The sequence below is a fragment of the Cervus canadensis genome, chromosome 1 (genome assembly GCF_019320065.1).
Source record: "Cervus canadensis isolate Bull #8, Minnesota chromosome 1, ASM1932006v1, whole genome shotgun sequence".
Classification (NCBI taxonomy): domain Eukaryota; kingdom Metazoa; phylum Chordata; class Mammalia; order Artiodactyla; family Cervidae; genus Cervus; species Cervus canadensis.
The window spans coordinates 58,580,790-58,597,814 of NC_057386.1; the positions used below are offsets into that span (position 1 = coordinate 58,580,790).

The following is a 17,025-nucleotide window of genomic DNA, read 5'->3' on the forward strand; positions in this document are numbered from 1 at the left end:
ACCTTGCCACATCTGCCTGAGTGCCTCATCCACATAGCTCTAAGTTGAAATTTTGACAAAGGAATCAAGATGTAGAAATTGTAAACATAATTCAAATATTTAAACACTGTCATTTTCTGTCAGGAACTCACAGCTTGATTGAAGGCAGGGGCCCAGAGTTAAAAATTAATTCATGAATGAGTTTGAAAATAGACATGTAAGTTACACTATAATCAAAGTTTTTGCTAATTCTTCTCAGCTATGAACTTTAGTGTGGGTTATTTTTAGCTATATTCAGCAAAAACAGTTAAATTTTAGAAGTAGTAGCATACATGCCTTTAAATCACACATATTATATAAATGTTTAGAGTTTCAAATTGTGGCAAAAACATCCAAAAATTGCACTTTAACTGCTTTATAGTTATTGCAATTTCAGCTAACTAGGGGCAAAAATATATATTACGCTGTCCTGATTACATACATTAAAAATACTTAACAGGAATATTAAAATATTCTCTTAGAGATGACATATCCTTTAAAATTATTTCTTTTGTTTTTCTCTAGCTATATAACATACTTGCCAATTATAAAAAGCATTTGCTTTTATCACTCAGTATATCATGGACATCTTTCAGGACAGTTATATTGATCAATAATGTGTGTGTGTGTGTTTTCTTTTAACAAATGCAGATTTCCTGTACAGTTTTAGTACATGAATATACCATCTAAAATATAAATACAGTATCAGAAATATAGTAAAAATCTATGCAACTCAATTATAAGTAATAAATATCTATTAGGGCACAGTCAAGAAAATATAAACCACATAATAATTTCAACAGAGAAAATTTAATATAAAATAATTGTTTAATCAGATAATTGGAAAGGGGAAAAAGAAACCCTGGTGCTTCATAAGAGTCATAATAACAGGAAAAAAAAAAAAAGCTAGTGATCCAGGACTGGGAGAACAGAGAGAAAGATGGGATGAGAAATTAGCAGCCTAGCAGAGAAGGCAACCAAACTTGGGGCTCTGAGTAAGGCTTGCTGTTGAGGACTTTGGAGCTCAGAAGAGGTTCTGGTGAAGTGGTACTCCAGACTCTGGGGAGTGCTGCCAGCTGGTTGGTGTTTATATCCCTAGGGAATGTGATGAAGCTGGGTCTAGGAGTGTGTGAGGGAAGGCCTGCAAAGTGGAACAAAATGCTTCCTTATGGAGCAAAGCCACATCCCTGAGGTGATTCTAACTGGAACAGGATGAAAACTAGCAGAGGGTCCTTCACATTTCCTTTTAAATCTCCCTATAAGCATTATCTACAGAAGTGAGTTGGTAAATCACAAAAGATGCTATTGAAGCCCAGCAGCAGTACCACGGCAGAGTGTAAAAAAGCAGATTGGAATCTGCAAGACCTTCACACAAGTGAGTGTCTCATGTCAAATCCCAGCCTTATTGGGGATTTTGCTCAATCCCCACATTAAAAGACATTCTACTGTGCCTAAAGTCAGGCCTACCTCAGTTTCCAGGGTCCGTCTATTTGAATTTCTGAAGGACAGTTGTCCCTGTTCACCACTAGCGGAGAGATGGATCTGTTTATTGTGTGCCAAAGCCCCTGAGAATAACTGTAGATGTGCATGCTTGGTCTAAACCGCACCCACCCTTTTCTTTTTCCCAGAATTTCTTAAGCCTTCCTAGCATCTTTGGAAAAGAAATGTTTCATATTTTTCTGGAGAGAGACTCTTATACAATTATAAATAAGTGTGCTATGTTATTTTGTAGAAATTTGCAACCAAAATGTTAAAAAGTTCTCAGAGAAGCTGAAGTATATAATCACAGACACTTTCTGTATCATCTCTTGATTACCAAGCTCTAATAGGTGTACCATGGCTTCCACAAGTGACATTGTCAAGAAGGACTTGAAAGAAAGAGCAGGAAGTTTTTAGTAGGAAAGAGGTAAATGACTTTATGCTACAAAGTGCTGTGTTGTTAAAATTATGCATACACAATTTTAATCTAGTTTGAAAAAGATCCCTGTCCTGACATTAAGAATTCAAACTATGGTGTCATATTAAGTGAAGTTAAACATCTACGTAGTGGGAGAAAAATTTCCCTACTTTAATGGGACTTTACAATTGTGTAGGGATTTTTGTACAGCACAAATATGGTCTGCAAAGAGATCCACAAGGTCATGTCTACACCAGCAATAACATATGCTCTGTTTACAAAACTTAGGTAGGTGAAGCTCCATCATGTTTGCTGAGGTCCTCCCAGTTACCACTCTACAGAAACCCGGGATGCTTTTTTTCTGGGATATCTTTTACCACCCACAGAAAAAGGTAGTTCAAAAAGTCTAGACAAAGTCTTTGACTTATTTTTTTGCCATGTGAAAATACATCTTAAAAATCAAGATTTTGCATTGCTAAAAGTGCCCAAAGCTTTGTGTGGAACAAAGTGGATTTAATATGCAGAAATTCATAAATAATTCTATTTTAAAGCCTAGGTAGAAAAAGATCTATGCTTCCATGTCCTAACTATTATAAACAGTGCTGTGATGAACATTGGAAGCAACCTAGATGCCCATCAGCAGACGATTGCATAAGAAATCAATGGTACATATACACAATGTAATATTACTCAGCCATTAAAAAGAATACATTTGAATCAGTTCTAATGAGATGGATGAAACTGGAACCCACTATACAGAGTGAAGTAAGCCAGAAAGATAAACACCAATACAGTATACTAATGCATATATATGGAATTTAGAAAGATGGTAACAATAACCCTATATGCAAGACAGAAAAAGAGACACAGATGTATAGAACAGTTTTTTTGGGCTCTATGGGAGAAGGTGAGGGTGGGATGATCTGAGAGAATAGCACTGAAACATATATATTATCAAGTGTGAAACAGATCACCAGTCCAGGTTGGATGCATGACACAAGTGTTCAGGGCTGGTACCCTAGGATGAACCAGAGGGATGGGATGGGAAGGGAGGTGGGAGGGGGGTTCAGGATGGGGAATACATGTAAATCCATGGCTGATTCATGTCAATGTTTGGCAAAAACCACTAAAATATTGTAAAAAATTAGCCTCCAACTAATAAAAATAAATGAAAAATAAATAAATAAAAATCAACTTGCTGTTCAGTCAAAAAAAAAAAAAAAGATCTGTTCTATTTGAGACAATGGAAGCGTTAACTTTTTTTTTTTTTTTTTTTTTTTACTGTTTTACCTTCTTATTAATCTTTTATTTTTTGACTAAGATATCCAAATTATTCTCACTGGCAGGAATGCATGAGTATATATAAGTATGCATGCATGTGTGTGCGTGCTATGTTGCTTCAGTCATTCCCAACTCTTTGCAACCTTATGAACTATAGGCTGCCAGGCTCCTCTGTCCATGGGATTCTCCAGGCAAGGATACAGGAGTGGGTGGCCATGCCCTCCTCCAGAGGATCTTCCCGACCCATGGATTGAACCCTCGTCTCTTATGTCCTGAGCATTGGCAGATGGGTTCTTTACCACTAGCACTGTCTGGCAAACCATTAGTGTGATGACAGCAAAAATAAGAAAAGAGATCCATCAGTGTGGTATGGTAGCATTTACTCAGCATCCGTGGTCAGGATTCCTCATTCATTCATCAATTAATTAATATTTTGTTATCACATTATAAGCTACAAAGATATTCAGTTCAGCTCAGTTCAGTCGCTCAGTCGTGTCTGACTCTTTGCAACCCCATGAATCACAGCACTCCAGGCCTCTCTGTCTATCACCAACTCCCGGAGTTAACTCAAACTCATGTCCATCGAGTCAGTGATGCCATCCAGCCATCTCATCCTCTGTCGTTCCCTTCTCCTCCTGCCCCCAATCCCTCCCATCATCAGGGTTTTTTCCAATGAGTCAATTCTTCGCATGAGGTAGCCAAAGTATTGGAGTTTCAGCTTCAGCATCAGTCCTTCCAATGAACACCCAGGACTGATCTCCTTTAGGACGGATTGGTTGGATGTCCTTGCAGTCCAAGGGACTCTCAAGAGTCTTCTCCAACGCCATAGTTCAAAAGCACAATTTTTTGGCGCTCAACTTTCTTCACAGTCCAACTCTTACATCCATACATGACCACTGGAAAAACCATAGCCTTGACTAGACGGACCTTTGTTGGCAAAGTAATGTGTCTGCTTTTTAATATGCTGTCTAGCTTGGTCATAACTTTCCTTCCAAGGAGTAAGCGTCTTTTAATTTCATGGCTGCAGTCACCATCTGCAGTGATCTTGGAGCCAAAAAAAAAAAAAAAAAAAAAGTCTGACACTGTTTCCACTGTTTCCCCATCTATTCCCCATGAAGTGATGGGACCAGATGCCATGATCTTAGTTTTTCAAATGTTGTGTTTTAAGCCACCTTTTTCACTCTCGTCTTTCTCTTTCATCAAGAGGCTTTTTATTTCCTCTTCACTTTCTGCCATAAGGGTGGTGTTATCTGCATATCTGAGGTTATTTATATTCCTCCCAGCAATCTTGATTCCAGCTTTTGCTTCTTCCAGCCCAGTGTTTCTCATGATGTACTCTGCATAGAAGATAAATAAGCAGGGTGACAATATACAGCCTTGGCATACTCCTTTTCCTATTTGGAACCAGTGTGTTGTTCCATGTCCAGTTCTGTTGCTTCCTGGTCTGCATACAGGTTTCTCAAGAGGCAGGTCAGATGGTCTGGTATTCCCATCTCTTTCAGAATTTTCCACAGGTTATTGTGATCCACATAGTCAAAGGCTTTGGCATAGTCAATAAATCAGAAATAGATATTTTCATGGAACTCTCTTGCTTTTTTGATGATCCAATGGATGTTGGCAATTTGATCTCTGGTTCCTCTGCCTTTTCTAAAACCAGCGTGAACATCTGGAAGTTCATGGTTCACATGGGGAATTTTGAGAATCACTTTACTAGCGTGTGAGATTAGTGCAATTGTGCGGTAGTTTGAGCATTCTTTGGGATTGCCTTTCTTAGGGATTGGAATGAAAATTGACCTTTTCCAATCCTGTGACCACTGCTGAGTTTTCCAATTTTGCTGACATATTGAGTGCAGCACTTTCACAACATCATCTTTCAGGATTTGAAATAGCTCAACTGGGATTCCATCACCTCCACTAGCTTTGTTCATAGTGATGCTTTCTAAGGCCCACTTGACTTCACATTCCAGGATGTCTGGTTCTAGGTGAGTGATTACACCATCGTGATTATCTGGGTTGTGAAGATCTTTTTTGTACAGTTCTTGTGTGTATTCTTACCACCTCTTCTTAATATCTTCTGCTTCTGTTAGGTCCGTACCATTTCTATCCTTTATCGCACCTATCTTTGCCTGAAATGTTCCCTTGGTATCTCTAATTTTCTTGAAGAGATCTCTAGTATTTCCATTTCTGTTGTTTTCCTCTATTTGTTTGCATTGGTCACCGGGGAAGGCTTTCTTATCTCTCCTTGCTATTGTTTGGAACTCTACATTCAATGATACTAGGACATAAAAAAGTTTCTGCCACTATTATGAGACATTATAAGAAGGGGGCATAGGAGAGGTGTTGGATACAGCTCTAATAGAATTTCAGAGAAAGAAGATAATACAATTTCACAAGGCAGAGAGAAGTATTGAGGGAAATTCCTTGGAGGATGAGTATATTTTTAGTAAGTAGGCATATAGGCAAAGAGCACAATACGATGAAGAAAGGTAAGCCCCAGGAGACACAGAGAATGACAAAATTCTTGTTTACTTGGAGGTCAAGCTCCATGAAGAAGAGCAGTAGGTGATAAGGGTGCTTCCCAAGAGTGGAGGGTCTTGAATTCTACATATATAAGGCTGTAGTGTACCGTAGGCAATGAAGCAGTTAGATCTAATGCAGGGAAAGGGAAGCAGGGAGAATGAATATTGTGAGACTTCTCAGTGGATGGTTACTTTAGAGTTTCAGGAGGTTAAAAATATTTATAGAAACAACAGAAACGGATAACATAGAAGAGACTTCAGTCTTCATTTTGTAAAAATCCTGGAATTCTCCTTCCTGTCCTTGGAGTCCTTTCACTTGCTATAATGGCATATGGCCTGAGGCTTGAAGCCTTTGTCAGCAGGTCTTGAGGTCACTGTTGGTAGTCTTTTAACCATATGCTCTTTCATATCTTTTTACCATATGGTCTTTCTTTCCTTCTTCTCTTCTACTTTGCCTAGTTTTATTATTTTTACTTTTCCTGTCATAATTGTTGGATAGTTTGAATACAGTCCTTATCTGGCCTAGATTTCTGATCTAGCACCATTTTCAATCATTCTGCCACCAGTTCTAGGAGGGTATTTGTGTATTTCTGACCACAAGTGCTCAGACTGTTTGTAATACCTGTTACTGGAAGCAAGAGAAGTAGTCTGAAAGCAAATGAGGAAGGGAAACACAAATTCAGGGCAGAATGAGGTTTAAAAGATTGGTGAAAAGGTGTGGAAAGCCAGTTTATCCTACCTCAAAATTTTGTGGAATGCTGGCTGCACAAAGTGAGTTGATACTGAGAGGGGGATGATAGACCAGGAAATGAGATGATAATCTCTACATTAAATTGCATAACTAATTGGTTTGGGAAAAGAAAGAGCAAATTTAGTTGAGATGAGCTTAACTTGCATCTTCCAGAAGTCCCTGGTACTCACAAGGTACAAGTGGTTCAGCTATCCTGAATATTCTATTCCCAGTCCAGAATGAGTCCGTGTTTGCTTAAGCTGAATTTAGTAGTAGAACAAATTCAAGTGTGTGCCATAAATTTCAGTTTTTCTTCAAGGAGGCTAGAAGGCCTGGTGTGTATGTCAGTGACATTTACCCCTTCCTTAATGGAGCCTCCACTTTCTGGGGAGCTAATACTCTGAGCCTAAGGACTTCAGACCTCCCAAAACATAAAATGCAGGCTTTTCTGAAACCTCCTCTTATTATTTCCTCCTCTTTGGCTTTTCTTGAGATTGGAAGAGATTTGTTAGCAAATTATGATGAAAACCAGCCAATTAGCTAAATCCCTGTTAACTCCTTATGCCTAAGGGCAGGGATGAAAGAAAAGAAATCTTGCTCAATATATTGAAGTTTCTCATGTCTCCTGTTTGACAATTATAAAGTATGATTGTTATTTCTCTCCATTCTTACACAAGGGGAAGACTATCATTTTCATTATATCCCTGGCTATACTCAGATCTTTTCAGTCAGCCAAGAAATTTGGAAAGTGAGTCCAGGCAGGCAGTCTTTCTTTATCTCACCACATTGAAAACAGATGTTATAAAACAGTTACTCTGTTTAACAGAATATAATTCTTGGAAGGATTAAAATTTGGCACAAAAAAGCAGTCTTTTTTTTTTTTAAATTGTGAAAGTACAACCTGCTCATTGTGAAAAGCTTGGGACATATGGACATATTTGCATATACAGTAATATTCACCTATAATTGGACTATCCAGAGATAAGTTCTATCCAGATTTTGGTTGGTCTTCCACTTCATTGCACATTTTAATGTATTTGAAACAGCATTCTATATAAAATTTATGTTGAAGGCTACACAAATATTCTTTATGTGGATGCACCTTATTTATTAAGATTTTTCCCTACTATTGTTGCACATTTAGGTTGTTTTCAGTGCTCCATTATTATGCATTATGTTCTGGTGGAAACCTATTCACAGATTATGTTTGATTTTTAAATATAGTTTGCGGTTTCTAAAGTAATGATGTTAATAAGTGTAGACTCTCTTCTGGTAAAGTGAAGGTGGGACCTACTGACATGCTGGTAATGCATGTCAGAGTCCACATATTGGTCAAACCTTCATGGCTGATGCACAGATTCTCAAATCAAGGAGCATAGTGTTCTTGGTATATTCAGAGCTCATTTGGCCTTTGGGGGTTGCTGTTTCTCATGAAAATAGCACAGGATGATGAATAAGTCATCTTGGTAGTCTACTTTATAATGGGAAACTGGGAAACCCACTCCCTAAACCCTGCCCCAAATAGGTAAACTATTTTTCTTTTTTGAGATTCTAACATTTGGAAATGTTTATCTGAGGTTTTCTTAGTGGACCAGGAATTAGAACAAAAGAAGATCACTAAACTTAAGGGCTACAAGTTCTGGTGAAATATTGCTACCTCCACTGAGAAATACCCCCTCTGTGCTTCTCTCATGTGACAAGACAGGAAGCAAAATCTGAATGTTAGTTTCTCTGATTTATTCTTTCTTGTCAACCAACCCATTAATCTATCATTATTCAGATCACATTGCTGTGAATTTAGACCAATTTTCCCCCATTATATGTTAATTTTATCAGCTGATTTGTTTATTTGCAGTTTTTATGGTCTATGAACCACCTGCATTGTAAGCACCTTGGTTGCTTATTGATCATGCAAATCCCTGGATCCTACATAGCTTTATTTAACCCAAATCTCTGGTGTGAGGTTCCTAATCAGTTCTTTGAACAACATTTGGTTTGTGTGTTTATGTAAAGGTCAAGAATCAAGGTGAGTGATATCACGTGGAGTTTAAGTTTAAGAGATGCAAGTTCCAGAGCCAGACTGCTTGACATTGAATCCAGGCCTGACTTCATACCAGCTGTGAAACCATCTCCCTGAGCTTGTTTCCTCACCCGTTAAATGGGGATAATTCACATTATAGGACCATCGTGAGGATTAAACTGAAACAGGGCCTTGAATTGAGTTAGCACTTAACAATAAACCACTAGGCAAGGTCTCCATTTATAATAGCATATGAAGACCTTTGACCCTTTAACATTTTACCCTGATTACTTTTCTTTCCCAAACATTAATCTACTCCCTTGTTTACTTTCTGAACCAATATCAACTGAGTGCCTCTTATGCTCATAACTTCTTGTTATTTCATGATATTAACACTTCATTATTACACTAAGGGTCTATTGGTATATGTTCGTGTGTGTGTGTGTGTGTGTGTGTGTGTGCGCGCGCGCGCGCGTGTGTGTGTTAGTTGCTCTATTGTGTCCAACTCTTTTTGACCCCATGTTCTGTCCCTGGAAATCTCTAGGCAAGAATAATGGAGAGGGTTGTCATTCCGTTCTCCAGGGGATCTTCCCGACCTAGGGATCTAATCTGGGTCTCCTGCATTGCAGGCAGATTCCTAACTGTCTGAGCTACCAGGGAGCACTGGTATATGTTCATTGCTACTGCTACTGCTAAGTCACTTCAGTCATGTCCGACTCTCTGTGACCCCATCCCTGGGATTTTCCAGGCAAGAGTACTGGAGTGGGGTGCCATTGCCTTCTCTGGGTATATGTTCATAGCTATCAGTAATTCATCACCTCTGATTACTTCTGGATTTGGAATGTCTTCCAACTTTCTAGAAGATCAAAAAATGTAAAGAGTTGCCTCCTTCTAAGAGAATAGGTTCAGTTCAGTTCAGTTCCTCTGTCGTATCTGACTCTTTGTGACCCCATGGACTGCAGCACGCCAGGCCTCCCTGTCCATCCCTAACTCACACAGTTTACTCAAACTCATGTCCATTGAGTCAGTGATGCCATCCAGTCATCTCATCCTCTGTCATCCCTTTCTCCTCCTGCCGTCGATCTTTCCGAGCAGCAGGGTCTTTTCAAATGAGTTAGTTCTTTGCATCAGGTGGCCAAAGTATTGGAGTTTCAGCTTTAGCATCAGTCCTCCTAATGGATATCCAGGACTGGTTCCAAATAGGGAAAGGAACACGTCAAGGCTGTATATTGTCACCTTGCTTATTTAACTTATATGCAAAGTACATCATGAGAGCTGGAATCAAGATTGCATGGAGTAATATCAATAACCTCAGATATGCAAATGACACCACCCTTATGACAGAAAGTGAAGAACTAATGATGAAAGTGATCTTGATGAAAGTGAAAGAGGAGAGTGAAAAAGTTGGCTTAAAACTCAACATTCAGAAAACTAAGATCATGGCATCTGGTCCCATCACTTCATGGCAAATTGATGGGGAAACAGTGGAAACAGTGACAGTCTTTATTTTCTTGGTCTCTGATGGTGACTACTAATCACTGCTGATGGTGAGTGCAGCCATGAAATTAAGACACTTGTTCCTTGGAAGAAAAGTTATGACCAACCTAAGCAGCATATTAAAAAGCAGAGACAGTATTTTGCCAACAAATGTCCATCTAGTCAAAGCTATGGTTTTCCAGTAGTCATGTATGGATGTGAGAGTTGGACTATAAATAAAGCTGAGCTCCAAAGAATTGATGCTTTTGAACCATGGTGTTGAAGAAGACTCTTGAGAGTCCTTTGGACTGCAAGGAGATCCAACCAGTGCATCCTAAAGGAAATCAGTCCTGAAGAGAATAGGTTGTACATCCTTATGTTTGGTGACCGAGACTTTGCATGGGGGGGGGGGGGTTTGTTAAACTACCAAATTGTTGATGAACTTGTATACAGTTATAGCAGAGAGTAATGGAACTGTGTGTTTTGAGAAAATGTTTTAGAAGCCTCAAAATGTTGCAAAAGTGAGAACTTCGCTGATTTTTCTTGATTTCCCAGTGCATAAACAGAAGCAGGAGGTGGTGGCTAGATCTTGGAGTTGAGGCTCAGGGTGTTTACAGAGGAAGCTTGTAAGAATCTAGTCATTGTTGATTATATTTCTAATCAGTCCTTGCTGACTTTCCTAGGCATCTCAGCTTTTTTTTTTTTTTTTTAATGTATTTATTTTTCATTGAAGGATATTTGCTTTACAGTATTGTGCTGGTTTCTGCCATACATCAGCATGAATCAGCCATAGTTTATACATATTTCCCCTCCCTCTTGAACCTTTCTCCCACTTCCTACGCCATCCCACCACTGTAGGTTGTCACAGATCCCTGGTTTGAGTCCCCTGAGTCGTATAGCAAATTCCCACTGGATATCTAGGATGCTTCCATGTCCTAGTTATTTTAAATAGTGCTTCAGTGTAATTTGAGGTACATGTGTCTTTTTCAATTGTGGTTTTCTCAGGGTATATGCCCAGTAGTGGGATTGTTGGGTCATATGGTAGTTTTATCCCTAGTTTTTTTTTTTTTTTTTTTTTTTTTTTTTTTTTTTTTTTTTTTTTTTTTTTTTTTTTTTTTTTTCCAGTGGGTTTTGTCATACATTGATATGAATCAGCCATGGATTTACATGTATTCCCAATCCCGATCCCCCTCCCACCTCCCTCTCCACCCGATTCCTCTGGGTCTTCTCAGTGCACCAGGCCGGAGCACTTGTCTCATGCATCCCACCTGGGCTGGTGATCTGTTTCACCATAGATAGTATACATGCTGTTCTTTTGAAATATCCCACCCTCACATTCTCCCACAAAGTTCAAAAGTCTGTTCTGTATTTCTGTGTCTCTTTTTCTGTTTTGCATATAGGGTTATCGTTATCACCTTTCTAAATTTGGAAATAAAAGCAAAACTAAACAAATGGGACCTAATGAAACTTAAAAGCTTTTGCACTACAAAGGAAACTATAAGCAAGGTGAAAAGACAGCCCTCAGATTGGGAGAAAATAATAGCAAATGAAGAAACAGACAAAGGATTAATCTCAAAAATATACAAGCAACTCCTGCAGCTCAATTCCAGAAAAATAAATGACCCAATCAAAAAATGGGCCAAAGAACTAAACAGACATTTCTCCAAAGAAGACATACAGATGGCTAACAAACACATGAAAAGATGCTCAACATCACTCATTATCAGAGAAATGCAAATCAAAACCACAATGAGGTACCATTACACGCCAGTCAGGATGGCTGCTATCCAAAAGTCTACAAGCAATAATGCTGGAGAGGGTGTGGAGAAAAGGGAACCCTCTTACACTGTTGGTGGGAATGCAAACTAGTACAGCCGCTATGGAAAACAGTGTGGAGATTTCTTAAAAAACTGGAAATAGAACTGCCATATGACCCAGCAATCCCACTTCTGGGCATACACACTGAGGAAACCAGATCTGAAAGAGACACGTGCACCCCAATGTTCATCGCAGCACTGTTTATAATAGCCAGGACATGGAAGCAACCTAGATGCCCATCAGCAGATGAATGGATAAGGAAGCTGTGGTACATATACACCATGGAATATTACTCAGCCATTAAAAAGAATTCATTTGAATCAGTTCTAATGAGATGGATGAAGCTGGAGCCCATTATACAGACTGAAGTAAGCCAGAAAGATAAAGAACATTACAGCATACTAACACATATATATGGAATTTAGAAAGGTGATAACGATATCCCTAGTTTTTTAAGGTCTCTCTATATTGTCTTCCATAGTGGCTGTATCCGTTTACATTCCAACCTACATTGCCAGTTGCATCTGAACTTTCAAATGAAAATGTTCTTTAAATCTGCTCTCACTCTGAACTCCTATTTTCTCCAGGCACTTCCAGTTCTTCCAGATACGACCAAGGAGCTGCCAACAATAATGAGGAAAGTTCAGGGTCTCACTGTTTCCAAAGATTTTAGAATTTAATGTCCTGAGCCACTGACTTGAGAGAGTCTTCTAAGCTAAGATCATTTTCTAAAAGAATGCTTCACTTAGATCAGCATGAATTTATTTTGCTGTGTTGCCATGGATCTCCTGGAGAGGCCTAAGTTGGAGTATGGTTTATTAAGCACCTCACTTTTTCTTCAACAATGCCATCTACTTGAGCAAGCATCACAGCATAATCTATTACTTGAACTTACTACTCAAACCTGAGTTGTACTGCCAGGAGAACAAAATTGTACTGAATTGCAGAGATCCTACTGACCAAGAATGTGCTAGTCATTGTAAGTATGTTGCAATTTAAACATGACTAATTAAGAAATCAGGAGAGTATAATAGTTTACAAAGCACCTTTATTTTAATTATAATTGAATCTTTGTACAGTGCTGTATGAAAATAAGAAATGTTTTTTTAGAAATGGAAACATAAGTACTAGCTTGAGTAGGCATTCTTTTATGTTCTAAAGCCATATTGGCCAGTGGTCTTCTGCAGTGGTGCTGCTACTTCTTTTTCCAATATGAGCATTTGATGCAACCTTCAGTCTACCTTCTCTGATTAGTACAAGGATGGATCAAATGTCTGCCGTGGCTATAATTTTGATACCATGACCACAGAAATAGAAATAAGTAAAATGCTTCTCTGTATCCTTACTGTCTGACTCATGAAATTCCTTTTTCTACTGCCTATTGTGAGTCTATACCATTTCTGTCCTTTATTGTGCCTGTCAGGTAGTTAGAATAGGGGAAAAAAGGAGTCCAAAATAGTGGTGGCTAAAAGACAAAGAAAGGGAAAAGTCCGTGAAAATGGAACAAAAGAAAATCCATGGACCCTTAGTGAGGGCTTCAGGGGAAATAAATACACCCCCTTCTGGCTAGTCAGATTTGCATGGGATAGGCTCGGGGTGGAGGAGACAAACGTATAAAAAGAGGAAGCCAAGATGTATGGAGGTTTCTCCTTTGGGGTCAGCCCACCCTCTTTCCTTGAGAGTGTACTATCCTTTGCTTGCTGAATGAAACTGAGCTGTAACAGAGCTGTAACACTGGTCTGCCACTTCAAAGTTTTGCTGCGGTGAGACAGAACTGAGGAAATTACACACTTCCCCAACATATCTGGTGCCATTTCTTGGATTTAGCCGGCTGAAACACCCTCAGCTCAGCCCCTGTGAAGCAGAAGCCAAGCACAGCTGAAGCCAAACTCTGCAAAAGCTCATATGGTGGAAGCTGGATGAGAAATAAATCCAGTGCAGGGGGAGTGACAAGAAGCCCATTGTGCTGGAAACTGGGACAACAAAAACAAACTGGGCAGAACACTCACATGGCTCAGTCTCAGATTCCAGAAGACCTCTGGTTAAGGTAGGAGGTCCTTTCCCCTATGGCTGGAGGGACAGCTGGCTAACAAAATCTTAATTCCTTTACAATCTCTTGTTTCTTGTCTCCTTGAATCCCCTGGGAACAGGTGAGCAGCAGTGGGTGCAACTGAGGGACTCTGGCAGAGCCTACTCCCCAGTGTATCCTAAAGGCTCTTCTATCTGCTGTTCCTTAGTAGCTGTTGCCCAAATGGGTGAGGTTTCTTCTGTCCTTAATCTTCTTTGTGCTAAGGATCAAGCCAGTGAAAATTGTGGGCGCTGGTCAGGTATTTAGCAGTTTTTCTGGAAAGTTATGAAAGGGGTTCCCTGGAATGCTTTTCCCACTGCATTTTCCTCCCATCCTTCAGCTCCTCTCTCCATCTATGCCACTGCTTACAAAGTATTGGGCATGTCATCATCTTTCCTAAAGGGGAAAAGTTGTGTTTGAAACTGTTTACCTAAGATTGGGATTCAAACTCATGTGGCAGGGACTCTGTGCTATGCTTAGTCACTCAGTCATTTCTGACAGGGACTTGAACCCGGCTAAAACCCGTGGTGCCTGGTTTCAGGACCTAAAGAAGCCCAGGTTCGTGATATCTCATTGCTAAAGGAGTTCAGTGAGAGATAAGTAAGAGGTAGATTTGTTAGGATTCAGAGAGAAGCACACTCCACAGGCAGTGGGCCATCTCAAAGAGTGAATGTGGCAGCCATGAAATGTGACATGGTTAGTTTTTTATGGGCTGGGGGATTTCATATGATAATGAGTGGTAAGATCATTCCAAAACTTCGGGAACCACCCACTCCTTGGTCTTTTGATAGCACCTTGGAACTCTCAAGGCGCCTCTGGGTGTGTCATTTAGCTTGCAGATTGATGATCAAGGTTTAGTTGAATTTGACTTGTCTGCCATCTTGGACCCATTTGATTTTAATCAGTTTATGTTATGCCCGAAAACTAAGTTCATGGCATCTGGTCCCATCACCTCATGGGAAATACATAGGGAGACAGTGGACACAGTGTCAGACTTTATTTTTTGGGCCTCCAAAATCACTGCAGATGGTGACTGCAGCCATGAAATTAAAAGACGCTCCTTGAAAGGATAGTTATCACCAACCTAGACAGCATATTAAAGAGCAGAGACATTACTTTGCCAACAAAGGTCCATCTGGTCAAGGCTATGGTTTTTCCAGTGGTCATGTATGTATGTGAGAGTTGGACTGTGAAGAAAGCTGAGCACCAAAGAATTGATGGTTTTGAACTATGGTGTTGGAAAAGACTCTTGAGAGTCCCTTGCACTGCAAGGAGATCCAACTAGTCCATCCTAAAGGAGATCAGTCCTGGGTGTTCTTTGGAAGGACTGACGCTGAAGCTGAAACTCCAGTACTTTGGCCACCTCATGCGAAGAGTTGACTCAATGGAAAAGACCCTGATGCTGGGAGTGGTTGTGGGCAGGAGGAGAAGGGGATGACAGAGGATGAGATGGCTGGATGGCATCAGCGACTCCATGGGCATGAGTTTGAGTAAAGTCCAGGAGTTTGTGATGGACAGGGAGGCCTGGCGTGCTGCGATTCATGGGCTCGCAAAGAGTCGGACACAACTGAGCAACTGAACTGAACTGATCTGAACTTGGGTTCTATCATTCTTTCAAAAGTTGTGCCCTTCCCCCTTCCATCCTATTTCATGCTCTTTTTGTGAGCAGTGTCTGGGTCCACAATGTTGGCTCTACAGTCTTCTGGAGGGACAACCAGAAAACAGCTGGCCCTTGAGAGGGAAATACTGTATAATATCCAATCCCTCTAGAGATACAGGCCTTCATCTTCCATGTTTCTACATGTGCAATAACAGCATCTCTCACTGAACCCGCTAGGGCAGGTGACAGGCACACAATGCCTGATAGAAGTCCATCTGCTGGCATCCCTTCAAAGGCAATTGGGCTTCCAGGAATAATGTTTGCCACTTTAGGAGTTAACCCTGCAGTCTGTTTGGGCCCAAACCCTTATACCTCCCTTCTCCTAAAGTTACACACATACCCCTGCATCAAATCTCTACTCCACTTTTTTGGAATATCTGCTCTGTTGCCTCTTATCAATTTGTCCTTAAGCCACTTACTAACCCCTACAACCAGGACCCTGCCACCTTGTAGGCAACATCTCTCTACCCCACTTGTTAATAAATTACTCTTATTGCCCCTAGGCAGGACCAAATAACACACTCCTTTGCCATTACTTCTGTTACTACCTAAAGTGGGTCTATGACAATGAAATGTTTAATGTTGGAAACACCATAAATTGCTCTTATGGGGGACTAGGGGAAAAAGATCAGTGACTTACATTCCCTCAGAGCAATAAGAAGATAAGGCTTATGGCTGTTTTGCCAGGTTCCCAGTCTCAGGGCACAGGCTTTGATTGCTTTACATCATGGTATCTATTCCCATCTGTGATGGACAAACCAGCAATGAGTTAAGATTCAGTTCAGTTCAGTTCAATGGCTCAGTCGTTTCTGAATCTTTGCAACCCCATGAATTGCAGCACGCCAGGCCTCCCTGTCCATCATCAACTCCTGGAGTTTACTCAGATTCATGCTTATCGAGACAGTGATGCCATCCAGACATCTCATCCTCTGTCATCCCCTTCTCCTCCTGCCCACAACCACTCCCAGCATCAGGGTCTTTTCCAATAAGTCAACTCTTCGCATGAGGTGGCCAAAGTACTGGAGTTTCAGCTTCAACATCAGTCCTTCCAATGAACACCCAGGACTGATCTCCTTTAGGATGGACTAGTTGGATCTCCTTGCAGTGCAAGGGACTCTCAAGAGTCTTTTCCAACACCATAGTTCAAAACCATCAATTCTTTGGCTCTCAGCTGTCTTCACAGTCCAACTCTTACATCCATACATGACCACTAGAAAAACCATAGCCTTGACCAGACGGACCTTTCTTGGCAAAGTAATGTCTCTGCTTTTTAATATGCTATCTAGATTGATCATCAGTTTCCTTCCAAGTAGTAAGCGTCTTTTAATCTCATGGCTGCAGTCACCATCTGCAGTGATTTTGGAGGCCCCCAAAATAAAGTCTGACACTGTTTCCACTGTCTCCCCATCTATTCTCCATGAGGTGATGGGACCAGATGCCATGATCTTAGTTTTCTGAATATTAAGCTTTAAGCCACCTTTTTCACTCTCCTCTTTCACTTTCATCAAGAGGCTTTTTAGTTCCTCTTCACTTTCTGC

The 17,025-nt window shown here is 40.2% G+C and overlaps 1 protein-coding gene across 3 annotated transcripts in view; it reads left to right on the plus strand.

Moving 5' to 3' along the window:
* Positions 1 to 17,025, plus strand: part of CA10 (carbonic anhydrase 10) — an 830,820-nt gene that overhangs the window by 276,018 nt on the left and 537,777 nt on the right. The gene's annotated exons all lie outside the window — the stretch shown is intronic.